The 20,947-nt window shown below is 47.8% G+C and overlaps 1 protein-coding gene and 1 non-coding gene across 4 annotated transcripts in view; both read right to left on the bottom strand.

Annotated features, from left to right (window-relative positions):
- The window catches only part of LOC138354926 (uncharacterized), an 81,698-nt gene that overhangs the window by 13,706 nt on the left and 47,045 nt on the right, over window positions 1–20,947 (bottom strand). For 2 of the 3 annotated variants that reach the window (XR_011223715.1, XM_069309426.1), the window contains one exon: window positions 13,440–13,611. The gene's annotated coding sequence lies outside the window, so the exon portion shown is untranslated. Of the gene's footprint in view, window positions 1–8,743; window positions 9,290–13,439; window positions 13,612–20,947 lie in introns of those variants that run through there. The other variant, XM_069309427.1, reaches the window with a different exon arrangement.
- On the bottom strand, window positions 13,716–13,900 carry LOC138355079 (U2 spliceosomal RNA). Its single transcript, XR_011223812.1, has one exon. It is a non-coding gene; the product is annotated as a U2 spliceosomal RNA (small nuclear RNA).

Genomic DNA, 20,947 nt, shown 5'->3' with positions numbered 1-20,947 from the left:
TCGACACAAATCAAAATATATTTTACACCACTATTGTATTTTTGTAAACTACAAAAGTCTCCCAAATCACAGGCAATTATGGTGCGGGGTTTAGGAGCTAATATTTTTCGCCGAGGAAATCTAACTAAATTTCTTCTGTGTAATGTGTAAGATCGTTCCCCACGGAGAAATTCCCTCACATCTGCAATACTGATGCTGGTGTCTTTAAGTCTGGCAGCCTTATACAATTTTTGAATTGATCCTGTGAAACCACCCAGGGTAGAAATGTCATTATAGATGGAGGTAAGAATTGACCGTTTCTGCGTCGTTAAAGGCATTTTTTGTTTTGTTCACATATGATAAACAATTTCACACTGGTCTTCATTGACAATCCCCGTTCGTAGTTGTAATGTCTCAGGAACTGTCAGATCAACCAATAAATAGCCATACTCTCTCTGGGATATTGCCCGTCGGTATATTTCGACGAAATTATTAATAGTTTTCCGCCCATATAACTGACCACTTAAAATTTCAAGTTGGGTTATGTCTCTCTGCTTCATTAATATATAATGGGTACAATTCAGAGTTATTGTCCTAGCATATTTCCCCTGGGGAAACAAATTTTGACTAATTAGAATTACAGAAATATTATCGTGTCTCCCTCGGGTGAAGATATTGGCTATAATTGGACTCTGAATGGCTTCCAGGTATAAGTCATCAATTATATACAAAACTGACTCATTTGAAACAGGATTCTTATACTCTAAAGGGTTAATCAGCTCTTGGGAGAGAGTAACCTTTTTTCGCAAAATGGGGTTGTTTGAAATAGGATGATCAGTATTATTTGCAGTTGACACTATAATTTTTGAGAATTTCCCATGGTATTTAACACATAAATTTACCACCAGACTAGTTTTCCCAGAATTGCTAAATCCAGCTACAAATATTCTCGCTGGTTGATGAAAAATATTAAGTTGGTCGTCTGTGGCAGAAGTACACTCCTCCATATTTTCCTCATAAATGATCCAATTACCTGTGGGACAGCCACTTTATATATATATATATTATATATATATATATATATATATATATATATATATATATATATATATATATATATATATATATATATATATATATATATATATATATATATATATATATATATATGAGAGAGTGAGAGTGTGAGAGAGTGAGAGAGTGAGTGTGTGTGTGTGTGTGTGTGTGTGTGTGTGTGTGTGTGTGTGTGTGTGTGTGTGTGTGTGTGTGTGCGCGAGAGTGAGTGTGAGCATGTATTCACTCCCCAAGGAGCGCCAACCTCCTCAGGACAAAGACGCCCCTACCTGGTTTTTTTTTGGGGACTCCCATTGAGATGACCTCCAGACGAGAGAAAAAAAAGTTCTCTATAGCAAGTCTAATCCTTCTCTTTCACACAGGAGCTGTGAGATGTTGCATGTATTGTGTATTCACTCTCCAAGGAGCGCCACCCTCCTCAGACCATAGACAGCCTACCTGGGTTTTTTGCTCAACTCCCATAGAGATGACCGCCAGACGAGAAAAATAAAAGTTCCCCATAGCAACCCTAACCCTTATCTTTCACACGATGGCGGGAAGGGTTGTGAGGTATTGTATGTGGCAACACCGCCCCCCCACTTGATCATCAAATATAAGGACACCACACGCCCCTCCTTCGTCGTATTACACAGTTAGTGTTGAAACCTTCCACTCCCCATCCCCGTCTAGACTAACATGTAAGTAAATTAATATCTATTTCATATTTGGGGGTATATATATATATATATATATATATATATATATATATATATATATATATATATATATATATATATATATATATATATATATATATATATATGTCGTACCTAATAGCCAGAACGCACTTCTCAGCCTACTATTCAAGACCCGATTTGCCTAATAAGCCAAGTTTTCATGAATTAATGTTTTTTCGTCTACCTAACCTACCTAACCTAACCTAACCTAGCTTTTTTTGGCTACCTAACCTAACCTTACCTATAAATATAGGTTAGGTTAGGTTAGGTAGGGTTGGTTAGGTTCGGTCATATATCTACGTTAATTTTAACTCCAATAAAAAAAAATTGACCTCATACATAGAGAAAAGGGTTGCTTTATCATTTCATAAGAAAAAAATTATAGTAAATATATTAATTCAGGAAAACTTGGCTTATTAGGCAAATCGGGCCTTGAATAGTAGGCTGAGAAGTGAGTTCTGGCTACTAGGTACGACATATATATATATATATATATATATATAAATAAGAGAGAGTAGGGGTGTTTTGAGAGAGGGAGAATATATATATATATATATATATATATATATATATATATATATATATATATATATATATATATATATATATATATATATATATATATATATGAGAAAGAGGGGTGTATTGAGTGGGAGAGAATATATATTTATTTATTTTATATATTTTTTTTCCTAGGAGTGGGGGATAATGTCACTCCCAGGTGATATTTGCAACATTTGTGGTTGGAGCTCTTCACCACAATTCGTGCATACAACTTATTGCTGCCTCCACTGTGGGGAAGCTGTGTGTGTTCAATCTAGTGGAGTTCACAGGAGAACCTGTGGTGGAGGTAAGCCCTTATTTATTTATTTATTTATTCGTATTTATTTCAAATAAATGGGGGTGTGTGGGGGCTGTGTGAGTGAGAGTGTGTATATTTATGAGTTATTTCCTTGTTAGGAGGTAAACATCACCGGCCTACCGGAGAGAGTGGTTTTGTATGCCTCATATGCGGCAGCGTCACCTTGAAGCCTCACCCCACTTTCACCTGCAGCAGTTGTGGGGTCACTTTGTGTGAGCACTTGACCTCTGAACATCTACAATCATGTCCCCAAAGTGTGTGAATAAACCCTCTCTCCAGTTTTATTATCTTAACCCTTAAACTGCGCAACGCGCCTGCAGGCTCACGTCTGGTTTGCGCAACGCGCCTCCGGGTATTTGTATTTTTCACGTTCCTTTCAAAACTCTTGCGGCTACATGGGGTTCACATCAGCTTCCTCAGGGCTCTTGTAAACAGACGCCATCTTTAAAAAAAATCGTGGTCCACATTCCCGGGTGTGGGAGCCTCAGTAGTGTGTGAGCAACCAAGGCTGGCGCTCGCAGCATGAGCGCACAGCACTGCTGTTCAGCATGTGACCACAGCATCGCCTAATAATGTCAAAATATATATATAACTTGTATTATTTAGCTATGATAGTGTTATATTAGAGCCTGAGTGTGATAATGACTGGGTACAATGTTCAAATATCAGTGATTCAATGCTGTTCACGATGTTCACAGCGCTAGCCACAGCACCACAGCATTATTTCGTTCATCTAGGAATCTTCAAATGATTTCTTAGGTTCCTTTTCAAAATAAACGTTTGGTCAATTATTCATTTACAGGAATTAGTGACCAGGATTGTGATAATAGCAGGATTGTGGTTATAATTAGTGTTGTGCGTAGTATTGTGGAAGGAGGAATTTTGATGAGGGAGGGAGGGCGAGAATTGAGGTAGCCTCATTGTGTGTGTGTGGCTACCACTCTTGTTTTGCTCACCATACTAGCTTAGTGGTTCGCTATGGGCAACACATATGTACATGGGTATATATAGTGTGTGTATATAGTGTAAGAACAGCAACAGGAGAATGTTGAGAGGAGCTATTTAGGTGAGGGAGGTGACGTAATCGTAGCATCGTCTGCTGTGTGATTTTTCATGCTGTGTATGGTGGCCACTGTACTGTTTGGACATAATACCGGCCTACTTGCATAGTTCTGGTAAATAAAACATGTAGATAGGTATATAGAACATGTGTAATAAGAACTATAGCAATATAGTGGGAGGAGCAATGTTGGCGAGTAAGATGTTGGAGTGAGGGAGACTGGCTGGGTGTGGCTGCTCTCACTCGATGTGTCTGAATGTGTTCATGGCCAAATGCTCCTATTGGCCCATACGAGGCAGCTGCTATTGGCCCATACGAGGCAGCTGCTATTGGCCCATACGAGGCAGCTGCTATTGGCCCATACGAGGCAGCTGCTATTGGCCCATACGAGGCAGCTGCTATTGGCCCATACGAGGCAGCTGCTATTGGCCCATACGCGGCAGCTGCTATTGGCCCATACGCGGCAGCTGCTATTGGCCCATACGAGGCAGCTGCTATTGGCCCATATGCGGCAGCTGCTATTGGCCCATACGGGGCAGCTGCTATTGGCCCATACGGGGCAGCTGCTATCGGCCCATACGAGGCAGCTGCTATCGGCCCATACGAGGCAGCTGCTATCGGCCCATACGAGGCAGCTGCTATTGGCCCATACGAGGCAGCTGCTATTGGCCCATACGAAGCAGCTGCTATTGGCCCATACGAAGCAGCTGCTATTGGCCCATACGAAGCAGCTGCTATTGGCCCATACGAAGCAGCTGCTACGCGATGTTCTGAATGTGTTGATGGTAAATGTATATAGTGTGTGACAGTGTATAGTGAGTACATATGTTGTAAATATACATAAATGAACATGAAACATTGGTGTGAATAACTGTATGATGGGAGGGGCAAAGTTGGCGAATACAATGTTGGAGAAGTGAGGAAGGGCTGGCTGGGTATGGCAGCTCTCACTCGCTGTGTTCTGAACGTTTTGATGGTGAATGTATATAGTGTGTGACAGTGTATAGTGTGTAAATAGATTGTATATACAGTATGCACAAATTAGCATGATACATAGTAAATATGTGCTGCATATGTGTACACAAGTTTCATGCACGTAACACAGTGTCTACGTACAGTACGGATGTTGTACTGCGATATTATAGTGTACGTGTTCATTATACATTGGATTGGCACATAAAAATAATGAAAATGTATTTGGAAAGGTGCGCAAAAAATGAACGAAAATATATTCGCGGCAATTTGCGCACCCCGCCCCGAGCGCCCCACCGCCCCCGAGAGCTTATGGCACGGGCGCACAGGGAATGATGACGTCACGCCCCAACTTCCGGACCCCATAGCAGCCAAAGTAAGTACAATTTCGACTTACCCATACTGAGGGAAGGGTTTTTGACACTTTAAAAAGAAAAAAGAATTTTTTCCAGAGAATTTATTTCCTGCGCACTGCGGGGGTGTCACATTTGGAGGCAACGCAGTTAAGGGGTTAAGAAGCTTTCTTGAGGCGTTATGTCATGGGGTTTAGTAGGGAGTGTTGGGGTGTTGCTTTTTATTATTATTATTATTATTATTATTATTATTATTATTATTATTATTATTATTATTATTATTTTCCAAGGGTGCTTCAGACGCAGGTAAAGACATCTCAGGGGCAGGTAGGAGAGGAACTTCACCCCAAAGCCCAACGTAACAATAGCCCCTTAGGTGGTGGCGGGGGTAGACAGCCCTTTGAAAATGGGGGGGAGGAAGAGATGAGTGATGATGGTGGTGGTGATGATGGTGGTGGTGACATCCCTCAGGCAGGTCCTAGTGGTCTTAGACCCCATGACAACAATCGAGATAGAGATGGAAATTCCTCAGAATGGGAGGATGTTATAGACATCCCTCACTTAATTAATAGGGTGGGGGCCCTGGGGGATCTCTTTACTAGAATGGAATATTCCATCCCCCAGCCTTTGCCACAGATCCTGTAGGTCTTCTAAGCAACTTTAGAGAACTATTCTCTAACGAAATAGAGAATTACATGAATTCTCTGGCGGGTCATGGCAATTTTACTTCATCATTCAAACTCCTCCTTGAAGTGAAGGTTACACTTTTAAAACAACGTCTCACAGAAGATGATGACTATAGGGAACACTTCATAACGACACCTGCTAGGCTGGTAACTCTTGAGGAGGTGGGTGATCTTATTGATAGCTGGGTGAGTTATATGATTACACGTCTGGAGGATCTCCTTTCAGAAACAGAGGGGAGTGGTTTTATATTATTTAATGTTGATTTCCTCAAAATCGTTATCTGTAATGGTAGTGTAAGGTCAGTTTTGGGGGATTATGTCCCTTATCCCCCTTTTTAAGGGCGCGACATGAGGTCTTCAACCCAAACCCCAATGGTAACAATGGAACATGCATTATTCAATGCATTGCCGCTTTTCGGGCGTCACAACAAGGATGGAAATGGAAACGTATAGGAAGACTTGTAGAGTCTCACTCTAGGGTTAGGAAAATGGTCAAATACGAGCAATTATCTTTCCCTCTCGCATGGGAGGATATCTCTAAATTGGAAAATAGGAATAAACTCTCCATTTTTTTGTATTCAATTCACAAACATACAGACGCTGGCTATCACGTCTCTCTTTGTCGTCGAGGTAGCAGACAGTACTCAGACATAGTTCCATTATTATTATTGGGGGAGTCTCATGTAAGTCTTATTAAAGACAATAAGTTTTTGCGGAACTTTACCCGCAGCCACAGGCGAAAGACAGTCTTCTGTAGAAGCTGTCTTTCTGAATATCAAAATTCTAGTGAGCTGTTTCACCATTCTGTTTCCTGCGACATCATGCAGAAAATGATTTATCCCCAGGAGGGGGACACCCTTCATTTTAAAAATACAGGGAAAGGTTACCCCCCTTCCCATGTAGCTTATTTCGATTTCGAGAATGTCCTAAGCACTGAGGATTGTCTAGGTTCTGTTACAGCCATACATAGGCCTATAGCATACAGCTATATAATTGTTGATAGGAACCACTCCGTCATTGATAAATTTACTTATTTTGGGGGGGACAGCGTCACTCATTTCATGGAGCGAGTTGCCACCAAATGGGAAATTATCAGATCCACCCTACCCAAATATGAAATAGACATGTCTCTTGAGGATATGGTTCATTTTAGGAGACAGACTCACTGTCAGTTTTGTGAGGAGGTATTTACACCCACCAATTTCAAGGTTCAACATCATGATCACCTTAGGAAAAAACTCAATTATATTGGAGCTCTATGTAATTACTGCAACCTCCGCCACAAGAATGCTCTAGAGAGTTTAGTCCTAATTGCCCACAATATGTCTTATGACATGGGCTTAATTTTGAGGGAGTTTGCCATGGGTTCAAATATTAAGAGCAATATCCTCATGAGGCAGGGGACTAAATATCTTAAGGTAGAAATAGGCAACCTTAAATTTCTTGATTCACTGGCTTTTATTACGGGCAGTCTTTCGTCCCTAGCAAAAACCCGCATTGATTCAGGCAGCCCCTTAACATTCACTCACTCAATGATAGAAGGTTTACCCGAAGAGAGTCACCACCTACTCTTAAAGGGTAAGCAGTTTTTCCCTTATGAATATGCCACAAAAATCAGCTGCTTTAATGATGCAACACTCCCCCCTATTGAAATGTTTTACAGCTCCCTAAACAAATCAACCATCACTTTGGAAGAATATAGACATTCTGAATTAGTATGGGAGGCTACAGGATATGAGTCATTAAAGGATTATCTCCTTATTTATTTAAGGTGTGATGTCGGTTTACTGGCTGACATTTTTACTCACCATAGGGTAATTCTAAATGATATATTTTCCTTAGAGATGACTCACTACTGTAGCCTTCCGGGTTACTCCTATGATTGCTTCTTGAAAAGTAGCAAAATATCGTTGGAGTTAAGTGCAGATGTGACGTTGCACAATCTCATATCACAAAACATACGAGGGGTTTTTACAACTGCAGTTAGGAGTTATGCCAGAGCTAACAACCGCTATGTCAACCCATCTTTTAACCCCCAGGAGGATAGGTCTTCTTTCTTACTGTACTTAGACTTCAACTCCCTTTACGGGAGTTGTATGACGAAGAAATTACCCTATGGTGGTCTAAGAAGGTTGTCATCTGATGAGATGAACTCCTTCATTAGCGAAGGGAAGATAATGACAGAACAGCCATTCTCTTCTAACAAAGGGTACTGGCTATTAATTGACACCAAACACATAAGACCTGAAATAGCTAGACTAACAGACGATCTACCCCTTTGTTTACACCATTGGGGAATAAGTATGGAGGATATCTCACCATTTAGTAGGGGACTTCTAGAAACAAATAACATTACAAACCTCCCTAAAAAAAAATATTAAGTTGGAAGGGGATCATCTCCCCAAGAAACATTATTTCATATCTCTACACCTCTTACAGTTATTTATTGAGATAGGTCTTGAAGTAGGGGCTATTCATGCCATTTATGAGTTCCGCCAGTCTGATTTTATGGCAGAATTTGTTAACACCAACGTTAACAATAGAAATGCTTCCACCAGTAACGATAGGAAAACACTCTTCAAATTACTGACGAACAGTGTTTTTGGTAAAACACTACTGAACCCAGCCCATTATGCCATTGACACCAAACTAGTGACTTCAGCTAGGGTCTTTTTACGAGAGGTGAAGAATCCTCGCTTTAAACGTATGGTGCATTTAGGTGACAATAAATTATTGTCTGTCAGTTCCAGACCATTCATTAAAATTACTCATCCTAATTACATTGGGTTCCAGATTCTTGAGCTAGCAAAATACAGTTTGTACCATTTTTGGTACAGGGTACTTAAGAACCACTATTCAGATAGGGCAGCACTGATATACAGCGATACAGACAGTTTCATCTTCAGTTTAATGACTGAAGATGTCTTTAACGAGATGGGGAAAGAACCCCTTAGATCATGGATCGATACCAGTAACTTCCCTGAAACTCACCCCTTGTATGATCCTTCTAAAAAGGGTGTTTTAGGTCTTTTAAAGTCAGAGGTTTCAGATAGACACATCCTTGTAGTTGTAGCTCTCAAGCCCAAAATGTATAGTTTGCTGTTGCACAACAATTCAAATTCCATTACCGCTAAGGGTATCCCCCGTGCTGTGCAAAGATCTTTAACTCATAGACATTTTAAAGAAACCCTTCACAGTAATGCAGTAGTAAATACTTTCCAATACTACCAAATTAGGAATTTAGGACGGCAAATGGTCACCACCCATAATACTAAGAGGGGTTTAAGTGCATTTGATGATAAACACTATTACTAAATAAATACAAAAGCCTAGACTATGGCCATCCAGACATACCACCTGACCCCCACCCATCCTCCTCAACCCAAGGGGTGACCGCTGGAAGTGAAAGTGATGACGTCATCGAGCCACAAGGGGAGGAAGGGCGACACCCTTCCAGTGAGAGTGAATGCTATGACGACAGTAGCCCCCTAGGAGAGGAAGAAGAACCACAACACCTCTTTCTCCCTCTGGATGATGACTCATCGTCATCATCACCCCAGGAGGGGGAGGAAGACCCCACAACAGACCTGTGGGCACGGAGGAGGGGTCTAGTTAGACAATATTATGGGGGGGAATTAGATTACGACTACGTTTAAGCCACTATGTACTTTTGTTAATATATTGTATAAAACAAGTGTTATTTCTTTTTCACCCACTTTTATTTTGAGTATATATATATCCTATATAGCTCCGGACATATATGCACATAGTCCTGGAGGGGCCATTCAGACTTGTTCGAATATATATAACCTTAATTAGTCCTATATAATGACGTAGTGTTTAAACGGAGATACCCAGTGTAAGTGAAATATGGCGGGGGCGCACCGTAGACTACAATTTGAGGTGGGTCTATCTGTCACCCCGCCTCTGATTCCTTTGTCTGATAAGTACCCCCCATTGTTTGTGAAGTGCCCCTATCTGGCTCGGATTATACTACTACTACTGCTACCCTTCACTACCTCAACCCCCCACCAATGCCACCCTCCACTACCGCCACCCTCCACTATCGCAACCCTACACTACTGCCACCCTTTACTACCAGCACCCTCCACTCCTGCCACCCTCCAATACCCCCACCCTCCACTACCACCACCCTACACTACTGCCACCCTCCACTACTGCCACCCTCCACTACTGTCACCCTGCACTACCACCACCCTCCACAACCTCAACCATCCACTACTGCCACCCTCCACTTCGACCACCATCCACTACTGCTACCTTTCACTTCTGCCACCCTCCACTTCTGCCACTCTCCAATACTGCCACCCTCCACTACTGCCACCCTCCACTACTGACACACTATACTACTGCCATCCTCCAATACTGCCACCCTCCACTACTGCCACCCACTACTACCACCACCCCCGCTTCCACCACCCTTCCCTACCACCACCCTCAACTACTGCCACTTTCTACTTCTGCCACCCTCCACTACCGCCACCCTCCACTACCGCCACCCTCCACTACCGCCACCCTCCACTATTGCCACCCTACACTACTGCCACCCTTTACTACCTCAACCCCCCACTACTGCCACCCACCGCTACCGCCACCCACCACTACCGCCACACTCCACTATGGCCACACTCCACTACCGCCACACTCCACTACCGCCACACTCCACTACCGCCACACTCCACTACCGCCACCCTCCACTACCGCCACCCTCCACTACCGCCACCCTCCACTACCACCACTTTCCACTACCGCCACCCTTCACTACCACCACCCTCCACTACCGCCACCCTCCACTACCGCCACCCTCCACTCCTGCCACCCTGCACTAACGGCACCCTCCACTACCGCTACCCTCCACTTCCGATACCCTCCACTACCGCCACCCTCCATTACCGCCACCCTCCACTACCGCCACCCTCCAACACCACCACCCTCCATTACTGCCATTCTCTTCTACTACCACCCTCCACTACTGCCATCCTCCACTATCACCACCCTCCCATACTGCCACCCTTCACTGCTGCCACCCTGCACTACCGCAGCCCTCCACTACCTCCAACCTCCACTACTGCCACCCTACACTACTAAGACCACCATCCACTACTGACACACTATACTACTGCCACCCTCCACTACTACCACCCTCCATGACCACCACCCTCCACTACTACCACCCTCCATGACCACCACCCTCCACTACTGCGACCCTTCACTACTTCAACCCCCCCACTACTGCCACCCTCCACTACTACCACCCTCCATCACCGCCACCCTCCACTACAGCCACCCTCCACTACTGCCACCCTCCACTACCGCCACCCTCCACTACCGCCACCCTCCACTACCGTCACCCTCCAGTACCACTACCCTCCACTGCCGCCACCTTCCACTACTGCCACCCTTCTCTACTGCCACCCTCCACTATCACTCCCCTTTATTACTGCCATCCTCTACTACTGCCACCCTCCACTACCACCACCCTCTACTACTGCCACCCTTCACTGCTGCCACCCTCCACTACTGCCACCCTCCACTACCGCCATCCTCGACTGCCGCCACCCTCAACTGCTGCCACCCTCCACTACCACTACTCTCCACTACTGCCACCCTTCACTGCTGCCATCATCCACTACTGCCACCCTCCACTACGACCACCATCGACTACTGCCACCCTCCACTACTGCCACCCTCCACTACCGCCATCCTCGACTGCCGCCACCCTCCACTACCACCACCCTCCACTACTGCCACCATCCACTACTGCCACCCTCCACTACCGCCACCCTCCACTACGACCAACATCCTCTAATGCTACCCTCCCCTACTGCCACCCTCCACTACTGCCACTCTCCAATACTGCCACCCTCCACTACTGCCACCCTCCATGACTGCCACCCGCCACTATTGCCACCCTCCACTACTGCCACACTTCACTACTTCAACCCCTCACTACTGCCAACCTCCACTACTGCCACCCTCCACTACAGGCACCCTCAACTACCACCACCACCTTACACTACTGCAATCCTCCACTACTGCCACCCTTCACAACTGCCACCCTCCCTTACCACCACCCTCAACTGCCACCCTCTTCTACTGCCACCCTACACTGCTGTGGCTCTCTCCACTGCTGCCGCATTGCACTACTGCCACCCTCCACTACTTCCACCTTCCACTGGCATCACTCTCCACTACTGCCACTTTCCACTACCTCCACCATCAACTACTGCTACCCCTCACCTACTGCCACCCTCCACTACTGACACACTATAGTACTGCCACCCTCCACTACTGCCACTCTCCACTACCGCCACCTTCCACTACTGCCAGCCTCCACTGCCAACACCCTACCCTACCACCACCCTCCACTACTGCAACCCTCCACTACTGCCACCCTCCACTATTGCCACCCTCCATTACCTGAGATGCATCATCTAACATAACGTGATTCCCTGGAAAACGACTCAATTGTTGAATGAACAACAAAGTTAAGATATAACAAGATGTAAGTAATTCGAGAAGTCTGAGTACTGTAGGTACTATAGCAATTTCATTGCTTATTATATGTGAATGTCCATCCATCGCTTCTATCAAGTTTAGAAATACTCACTCATTGTTGGTGTTTAGGGAGGTAAATGAAGTATTGCAAAGCTAATTACGAAACTAGCTTTCACAATGACATTTGGTGGTTGGTCGCTTTGCAAATTATAGTAGATTCTATATCAATTTTATTCGTTATTTTACGTGAATGAATGAATGTGTGCCTGCATACATTGCCTAAATAAAGTATGTAAATATACGTCGGTGGTGTTTAGAGGGGTGAATGAATCATTTGAAATCTAATTAGGAAACTAGCATTCAAATGGAGAGGGGGGAGAGTGCAGGTGCGGTTGAACTTGGGTGGGTTCTGGGTTTCGTTGACGTATATATTATAGGTGAATGTGTGCATCGAATGCTGGATTGAAGTATATAAATACACATTGTTAGTGTGTATTGAGGTAAATGATGGATTGTAAAGCTAATCTAGACACTAGAATTCACTTTGAGGCTAGTGGCGGGCAAGTGTGGAAGTGGCAAACGATCGTTGAGCTGGCGTGTAAGACCGCACCACAGCAACACCTCCCTCCATCTCACCTCGAATTTCGTCATTATTACGCATTGGTACATTCCAGCAATGGTAAATTAAATAGATAAACGTCTAATCTTGATGTATGTATGTATGAATATAATTTCGCCGTCAGAGCCGACTAAGGAATTCCGAGTGATATACACACACACTCCTCCCTCCCTCACTCACAAGGGAGAGTGAGTAATTCTGTAAAAAAAAGAAGAGCATGCCAACAATGGGTAACTATTATAGTTAGGTTCTCGATCATAGTAAACCCGTTGATTTAGAGTTGATTTGCACAATGACCACGTCATATTAGATGCCATTTAAATAGCAAATCCAGTTCTCCACTAAATGCAGACACAAGCCTAACACTATTCAACCCATCTCTACCAGCCTTTTCATAACAAACCACTAAACCAGTTTCCACACTTATATAAATAGAGAAAAACTTCACCCTATATAACCTATCTCAGAAAAGAAAAGAAAATCAATTAATATTGTACCAACTGGCAACCCCCCATTCATAAAATCAACTTCTTTCTTTCCAAACCATCGTATTTGCTCACATAATCTTCAATCAAAAGATATTAAATGATATTACTCACCTTCTTTCTCCTTCCTTCCTTCCTTCCTTCCTTCCTTCCTTCCTTCTTTCCTTCCTCTAACTCGTTGCAGTTGTTTAGCTTCGACCCATCAAACCCGGACTCGACTGACTCACTTCTGCTGCTCGTTCCAAGGCTTTTTCCTCATACGATGCTGGCTGGTGTGAAGTAATTACTGCAAATCAAATTAACACGATTCATTAATGAACATAACCAATTAACATCATCGTCTCCTACTTGATTTTGACTAGTTGATAGGGTTGTTTTTGGTCTCCCCGAAGGGAGTGGACCGATCCCAGAGGTACTGCAATACCGGGCCGATCCGCGGCAAAGGTGGAGCAAGCTCCTAGCACTTCGCCATGTTGCAAAAATCAGTTTAATATCGAGGATCCCACATGGGGATCGTATCAGATATTAAGCTGATAAGAACAGATTATTTGTTTATTGAATAATGTTACAGGAGTTGTACATAATGCCTTGTGACAATTCCCACAGAGGGCTGCATATGGAAATTTTACAATGGAACTCATAATAATGCAAATTCCTGAAACAAATAGCATAGACATATTCTGAAAGAAATGGCATGGTCCTGCAAGAGATAGCACAAATAAATGGAAATCAATACTGCCGGGCGCCGGTCACGTGTTCGATGTAGATCATCCTCGACCATCGAATCGTATCGGTGACGCAGAGCTTCCTGAAGAGCTTCTGGTACTTCTTGGAGGCGAGCCTGTTCATCAACTTGTCATTCCTCGGATCGTACGAGCCTAGTGAGCCCACGATGAAGGCGTGGACAGTAACCTGCTTGTAGGTCCGTCTCAGCGCAGCTGCAATCGGCGCATATTTCTGCTCCTTTCGCAGCCTGGCTTCATCCAGGGAGGCTTCGCCGTTCTCGAAGGGGCACGTCACGTCGACGAGGAGGACTTCTCCATTCTTCTCGAGGACGATGTCCGGCCGTAGGTTGCTGTCGATGCCAGGGATCTGCTGATTCGCCGTGATGACGTTCCAGAATCGTCCTTCAGCAGCTTTCACGATCCGTTGAACTAGTGCATTGTGGCGCTTGTTCATGGGGTTGGACAGCCTCATGCAGTGGTTAAGAACATGTGGTAGAGTCTCGTTTGGGTTCCTGCAACGCCTGCAACGTTTGTCAGAGTTAACATTGAAGCGCCTTGCTCCATTGAGGGGGAGGAGATTAAGCCTAGCCCTGTGGATGAACCTCCAGTCTGCGAAGGTAGTGAATGCTCCGTCGTAGATGAAGGAGGACGAGGCTCGGACTTTTGCGACTTGCTTCATCACTTTTCCTTGGTCCGGCTTGTCCTGCAGGCGTTCGTCTCTGAGTCCACGATGATGATTGCGGATGTTCCTTGCCACGAGTCTTCTCTCCTTCTTTGTCATGGTCCGTTCCCCGCATGTTAGTGCTAACTCTTCGCCGTCGGCAGACCATTTCGTGTCTAGTCTTGCTGATGCATTTCTTGCTCTGGACCAGACTGTTTCGTGATCAGTCGGCCGCTGAGCCATTGCTTCCTTGGACAGGTATTGGCAGACATTCACTAATGTAGCGTCTTCTCGTAGTCTCCGGGTCACGACCTTGGTGCAGTCCTCTCTCGCGATGTTTCTTGTGTCTTGGTCCGGCGTAGTAAGAAGTTTGAAGGCCGAATCAATCACAAACACGTCTGAGTCCTCTGCAGCAAGGGGGATTCCACAGGAGCCTGCCGCTGCGCTGCCATATAGGTAGTCATTTGTAGCTCGGGTCGGGAGATAGAGTGTTGACTTGATTAATTTCCTTAGATGATCATCAAGCTCCTGCCAGTCTCCCTTCCTCAGCTGCCACGTTCTCATGGCGAATACCGTCGTGGGGAATACAAAGGTCTTTAGAGCATCAATCCTTTGCCAGGGCGCCAACTTGCTGGTCAGTATGGCTTCCCCCAGCTTCTTGAATTCGTCAATTGCTGTAGAATTTGGCAGTAGGTGGAATCCTACTGGCCGGCCAAGGAACTTAGTTTCTTCGCCGTTTCTACGGCAGTTGATGTTCGTCTCGCCGATGTTGAAGGTCGTATTTCTCATTCCCCTTGGCTGTCTCCCAGACATATGCATAGAGGAGCATTTTCTGGGGTTTAGAGCCAGTCTCAGGTCCCCACAGGTCGCCGTTGTGACGTCCAGGAGGCTCTGTAGACCTGCTTCAGTTCTGGCCAGCAGTGTGATGTCATCTGCATAGGCCAGGCAGGGGTGTTTGAAGTCAGGATCGGTATCAAGGCCAGTTGCAATGGCCGTTCGTAAGATAGGTTCAATTGCAATATTGAACAAGAGCCCACTGATAGGGCAGCCTTGGCGGACTCCACAGTGCACAGGAATCACGTTCGTTTCACCATCGGCCGTCATGATCCTCGTAGAGTTGTCCCTTGTGATGCTCTGGACGACGTCGATGAAGGCTTGTCCTGCACCCATCCGGCGGAGGGAGGCGTCGATCAGCTCGGTTGGCACTGATCCAAACGCGTTCGTCAGGTCCAGCGACGCAATGTAGACGTCACTGTTTCCTCCTCGTGCTTCGTCAAGGTAGTGCTGGAGGATGAAGTTGTGCTCCAGCACGCCGTCCGTTGGCATAAACCCCTTCTGGGCGTTGCAAAGTGCATTGTTGTGCACGATCCAGCTTCTCAGACGGGCAGCCAAGCACCCTGTGTACAGTTTGTATATGGTACGACACAAGGCGATTGGGCGCCAGTTGGTGATGTCTTCAGGGTCCCCATCTTTCGGGATCAGGATAGTTCGCGATGTTTTCCACGACTGGGGTATTCACTTGTGGTGCAGGCAGATGTTGAATATTGCTGTGAGAACCTTGCACTCTGGGTCGACTTGTTGCCAGTGTCGGTACGTTATTCTGTCGTCACCCGGTGCAGTGTTCTCTGCTTTTGACAATCTAATTTCCACTTCGCCCTCCCTAAACGCAGCCACGTTGAGTTCTGCACGATCGTCTGGCGGTTCAGGGATTGCTTGTAGTGCTTGGGGGTCGTCTAGTGCTGGCCTGGGGGTCGTCTAGTGCTGGCCTGGGCGCCAGCATCTCTGTGAAGTACTTCTCAACGTCCTCGCTCGAGATTTCACATCTTGCACTCTCCCCGGCGGTGATAAGTCGGACTGCTCACCTCCTGTTGTTCCTGTAGAGGCGCTGGATCGATTTACAGTCATTTACATCGATCACTGGGGGTGCTTGCCGTTCCCCGTCAGTCCGAATGCGGAAGCGTGCATGTACTACTTCAGTGATTTCTTCAAGGAGGCGGGTGAAGCCCTCCCAGTCAGGGGTCCGGAGGAGGGCTAGTAGGGGGTCGTAAAACACCTCTAGCACCCATTCTTGTGCTGCGTCGTTAGTGTGACGCTGCAGTGGCTCTCCTGGGATCTCATGATCATGGTGGGGCGAAGCATCAACATCTTCATTGTCAGAGTTGTTGGTGCTGGTTGCTGGAGAAGCTGGGTCACCCCCATCGTCATTGTCTGGCTCAGGGGGGTTGGTGAGGGCATGTCTGGGAAGGGTATCACCGTCACAACAGGTGAGAGCGGGTGAGCTCTCTGTGGTTGCCTAAGCCGGGGTGGTGACAGGGCCGGTGAGGGTATTGGGCTGTTGGGCGTCGGAGATAAGCTGGCTGGGGCGAATATCAGTGGTGCAGGCGCCTCAGCAGAGCTGGAGATGACAGCAGGGGCCGGGTCGTCAGGGCTGGGTGTTGGTACTTGGCCAGGGTGTCGTCGTCCGTCGTCTGGTGGTGGGTCAGGCTGTCGTTGCACCCTGTCTAGTGCAGGCTGCCTGGCCGCTCGGCGGGCTTCTCTGGTTGCTTGACGGGAGTGCATTTCCCTGTGGCTCATTATGCCAATTTTGGAATTGCACGAGAACCCACAGACGCGGGCATCGCACTGGAACGACAAGGGGCAGTCGTCCAGGGTCCTAGCAGCCCGAATTTCTCGTAGGCGGGCACAGGTGTGGGTCGTTGGTCGTTTTCGTAGGGTTGAGCTGCAGCCGGCGCATTTGTATATTAATTCTGAAATGCGGAGCCCATGGCCACCCTCCAGGTGTCGTTGCAACGACACACGCTGGCTGGTCCACGCCTGTGATAAGTGGACGTGGGCGCAGGGCGTTTCTGTGCACTTAGTGTCTAGGGAGTGGGAACAAGATGGTGAGGGCTTCCCCTCGTCTCTGCGGCTGCTGGTCAGGGCTAGGTTCGTTGTCGTTGTCGTCGTTCCCCCTGAGGGCTGGTGGCGCCCCTTGAGGGGCCTCTGGGGTGTTGTCGTTTCCTGCTGGGGCTGATGAGGCCTGGGAGCGACTGTCGTCATCACTGCTGGTGCCAGAGTCTCTTGCTATATGGCGGAAGACGAATCTCTGGTTCCTCTGCCTGTGAATGTTAACGTCGTCCCAGAAGTCAACGTCGTTGTCTGCATTTGTGTTAGAAGCAGTATTGTCGCTGGTCCGACCCCCAAAATAGTCTCCTGAACCGTGACTGGCCGGGCGTCGTCGCTGGGGTCGGCCTGAGTAGGGGATGTGTTGGTATTGCCAGGGCCAGCCCTTAAGGGCTCATTGTAGGCACCAGCCCTTAAGGGCTCGTTGAGGGAGCCAGCCCCAGGGCTAGTGTCGCTGAAGCCGACCCCCGGGTTTGCGTCGCTGGTGCCGACCCCCGGGCTTGCGTCGCTGGTGCCGACCCCCAGTTCCATGTCGCCAGCCAACCCTGGTCGTGAGCTGGATCTCAAGTGGGAAGCACCGGCGCCTATCCCATGGGCTGACATGCTTTCGTCACTGAAGCCGACCCAAGATGCAAAACTATAGAACGGCTTCCTGGGTGGAGTCGTCCTCGATGTCATCATGTTGGTGTCGTCCTCGGGGCTGGTAGCGTCATGGGTCAGCCTCCCAGTGGTGTCCTCCTGGTTGGTGCCACTCGGGTCGACCCCACCCAGGGCCAGCCTTCCAAGACTGACCTCAGGGCGGGGGAGTAAGGTCCTCCTCGAGGCCGCCTCGCCAAGGGCGACCCCGGTATCGTCGTCGCTTGTATCGTCGTGGGTCAGCCTCACAGCGCTGACCCCCTTGTCCTCATCTCGGGTGTCGACCCCACCCGGAGCCAGCCTCACAGGACTGACCCCAGAGTGGGGGAGTGAGGTCCTCCTCGAGGCCGCCTCGCCAAGGGCGACCCCGGTGGTGCTAGTGGAGTCATAGGGTGGCCTTATATTCACACCCTCACCTCGCGCGTCGACCCCACCCTGAGCCAGCCTCACAGGACTGACCCCAAAGTGGGGGAGTATGGTCCTCCTCGAGGCCGCCTCGCCAAGGGCGACCCCGGTGTTGTCTGTAGAGTCACAGGCTGGTCTCACAGTGCTGACCGTCCCGTTCCCATCTCTGGCGTCGACCCCACCCGGAGCCAGCCTCACAGGACTGACCCCAGGGTGGGGGAGTATGGTCCTCCTCGAGGCCGCCTCGCCAAGGGCGACCCCGGTGTTGTCGGCAGCGTCACAGGCCATCCTCACAGTGGCTCTACCTCTCGTGTCGACCCCACCCTGGGCCAGTCTCACAGGACTGACCCCAGGGCGAGGGAGTATGGTCCTCCTCGAGGCCGCCTCGCCAAGGGCGACCCCGGTGTTGTCGGCAGCATTACGGGCCAGCCTCGCGGTTCCACCTCTCGCGTCGACCTTACCCTGAGCCAGCCTCACAGGACTGACCCCAGGGCGGGGGAGTAAGGTCCTCCTCGAGGCCGCCTCGCCAAGGGCGACCTCGGTGTTGTCTACAGGATGGGCCAGCCTCACATCGTTGACCCCCGCGTTTCTGCTCCCAGCGTCGACCCCACCCCGAGCCAGCCTCCCAAGACTGACCCCAGAGTGGGGGAGTATGGTCCTCCTTGAGGCCGCCTCGCCAAGGGCGACCTCATGGCCAGCGGTCGTCGTCATCCACGTGGTCGATTCGTCTAAGTCGATCACCAGACAGTCGTCACTGGAGTCGTCCCTGGAATCGTCATCTTCCACTTTCACATCGATGGGGTCAGGGCAGGCAGTCGTCTTCGAGTCGTGGTCCATCTTGAGCACTGAGGCCGACTCACCAAGGTCGACCTCGGGTCCCACCGTCGTCGCTGGTCCATCTTTCAGGCGGCCAGTGTGGTGTCAGTACTGTGGGTTGTGTTTGTGGGCAGCGACCTGGGTTGCCGCCTGCAGGGTTTGGTCCTCCTCCACCCATGGGACCGTCAGCCTTGAAGGCCGTCGCGGATCCATCACAAGTGATAGAAGCACGAGGCCGTGACTGGGACAGAGACAGACATTGACTATGTTGCCCCATTAACTCCGAAAAACGGGCGTGCGGACGACAACACAATCAATGTGAACATAGGCTATGTTCATCCTCCAGCACCTGGCTCAAGGCACAGATGTGGAGGAAGACAGAGTCTATGGTCTCTCCTTCAGGCGACTGGCCCCGGACAAGCCAGCCCCTGAAGGTCGACGGCAATCACAGGGGACTTGCCGTCTTGCCAGCCACTGTAAAGTTTGAGGAGCTTGCTCCCCCCTTTACCAGTGATCGGTTCTGGGCTAACTCCCAAATCCGCCACTAGATGGCTGGACGGTCGGTGTTGGTGGAAGCGCGCTCGCTGATTGGACCGGCCCTTTAACTCCTTACCCGGAGGGGAAGTTCGTGCGGACAACGACACAATCTATGCAAGCATAAATTGAGTTTCCCTCCGAGCTCCTTGAGCCTTGTACAAGGCAGAAGCTCAGAGAGAAACGCAATTTATTGCGTTTCCCACCAAAAGACTGGCCCCGGACAAGCCAGTCGGTGGAGGTGGACAGCAAGCCTCACGGCTTGCTGTCTCACCGGTGGAGGCGGATGGGCGATGCGGCGACCCAATTCCTTCCCCCTACAGGTAGTTTTAAGACTACCAGGATCGCTAAAGTGTAGATTATACTATCCCTTTAACCCCTTGCGGACGTGCGGACGATAGTACAGTACTACACTTTGATCTTAGCCAAAAGGCCGAGAAGCGATAGGATGCATGGTTGCTCTGCAACACCAGCGGCTAGAAACCACGTAGCGAGTTTCAATTGCAAAAGGGCATGTGATTATCATTGGGTAATATTCGAATTCAAGCATACATATAAACGCCATGCAGTAAAGGCTTTAACCATTTCTTACCTAATCAATGAATTTATATATATATGCAAATTCATGATATTACATGGTTTCGTTCATGAGTAGTGAATATGTAACTGGCGGCAAAGAGGTAAACAGACTCGCGTGGCATTTCACGAATTCGCTCCTGGCCAGGGAGTATAGCGCTTAACTCTAATACATAAACCTCCATTTGTCATGTGTCTTAAGGTAGCTACAGCTTTTGAAAAGTACAATAACGAATTAAAAGTGCAAGGGGCCTGTTATCGCCAACGCTCGTCAAAAAATATAAATAGGAGACGTTCTCTCTCTGATACCATAACAGAAAACGAACAGCACTATTATGCGCCAACTATTACATTTTTGTATATATATCACGACTTTTTCACATCTA

The sequence above is a fragment of the Procambarus clarkii genome, chromosome 65, assembly GCF_040958095.1.
Source record: "Procambarus clarkii isolate CNS0578487 chromosome 65, FALCON_Pclarkii_2.0, whole genome shotgun sequence".
Lineage (NCBI taxonomy): Eukaryota > Metazoa > Arthropoda > Malacostraca > Decapoda > Cambaridae > Procambarus > Procambarus clarkii.
The sequence above is the reverse complement of the archived record's forward strand: the minus strand, read 5'-3'. Positions and strand labels throughout refer to the sequence as shown.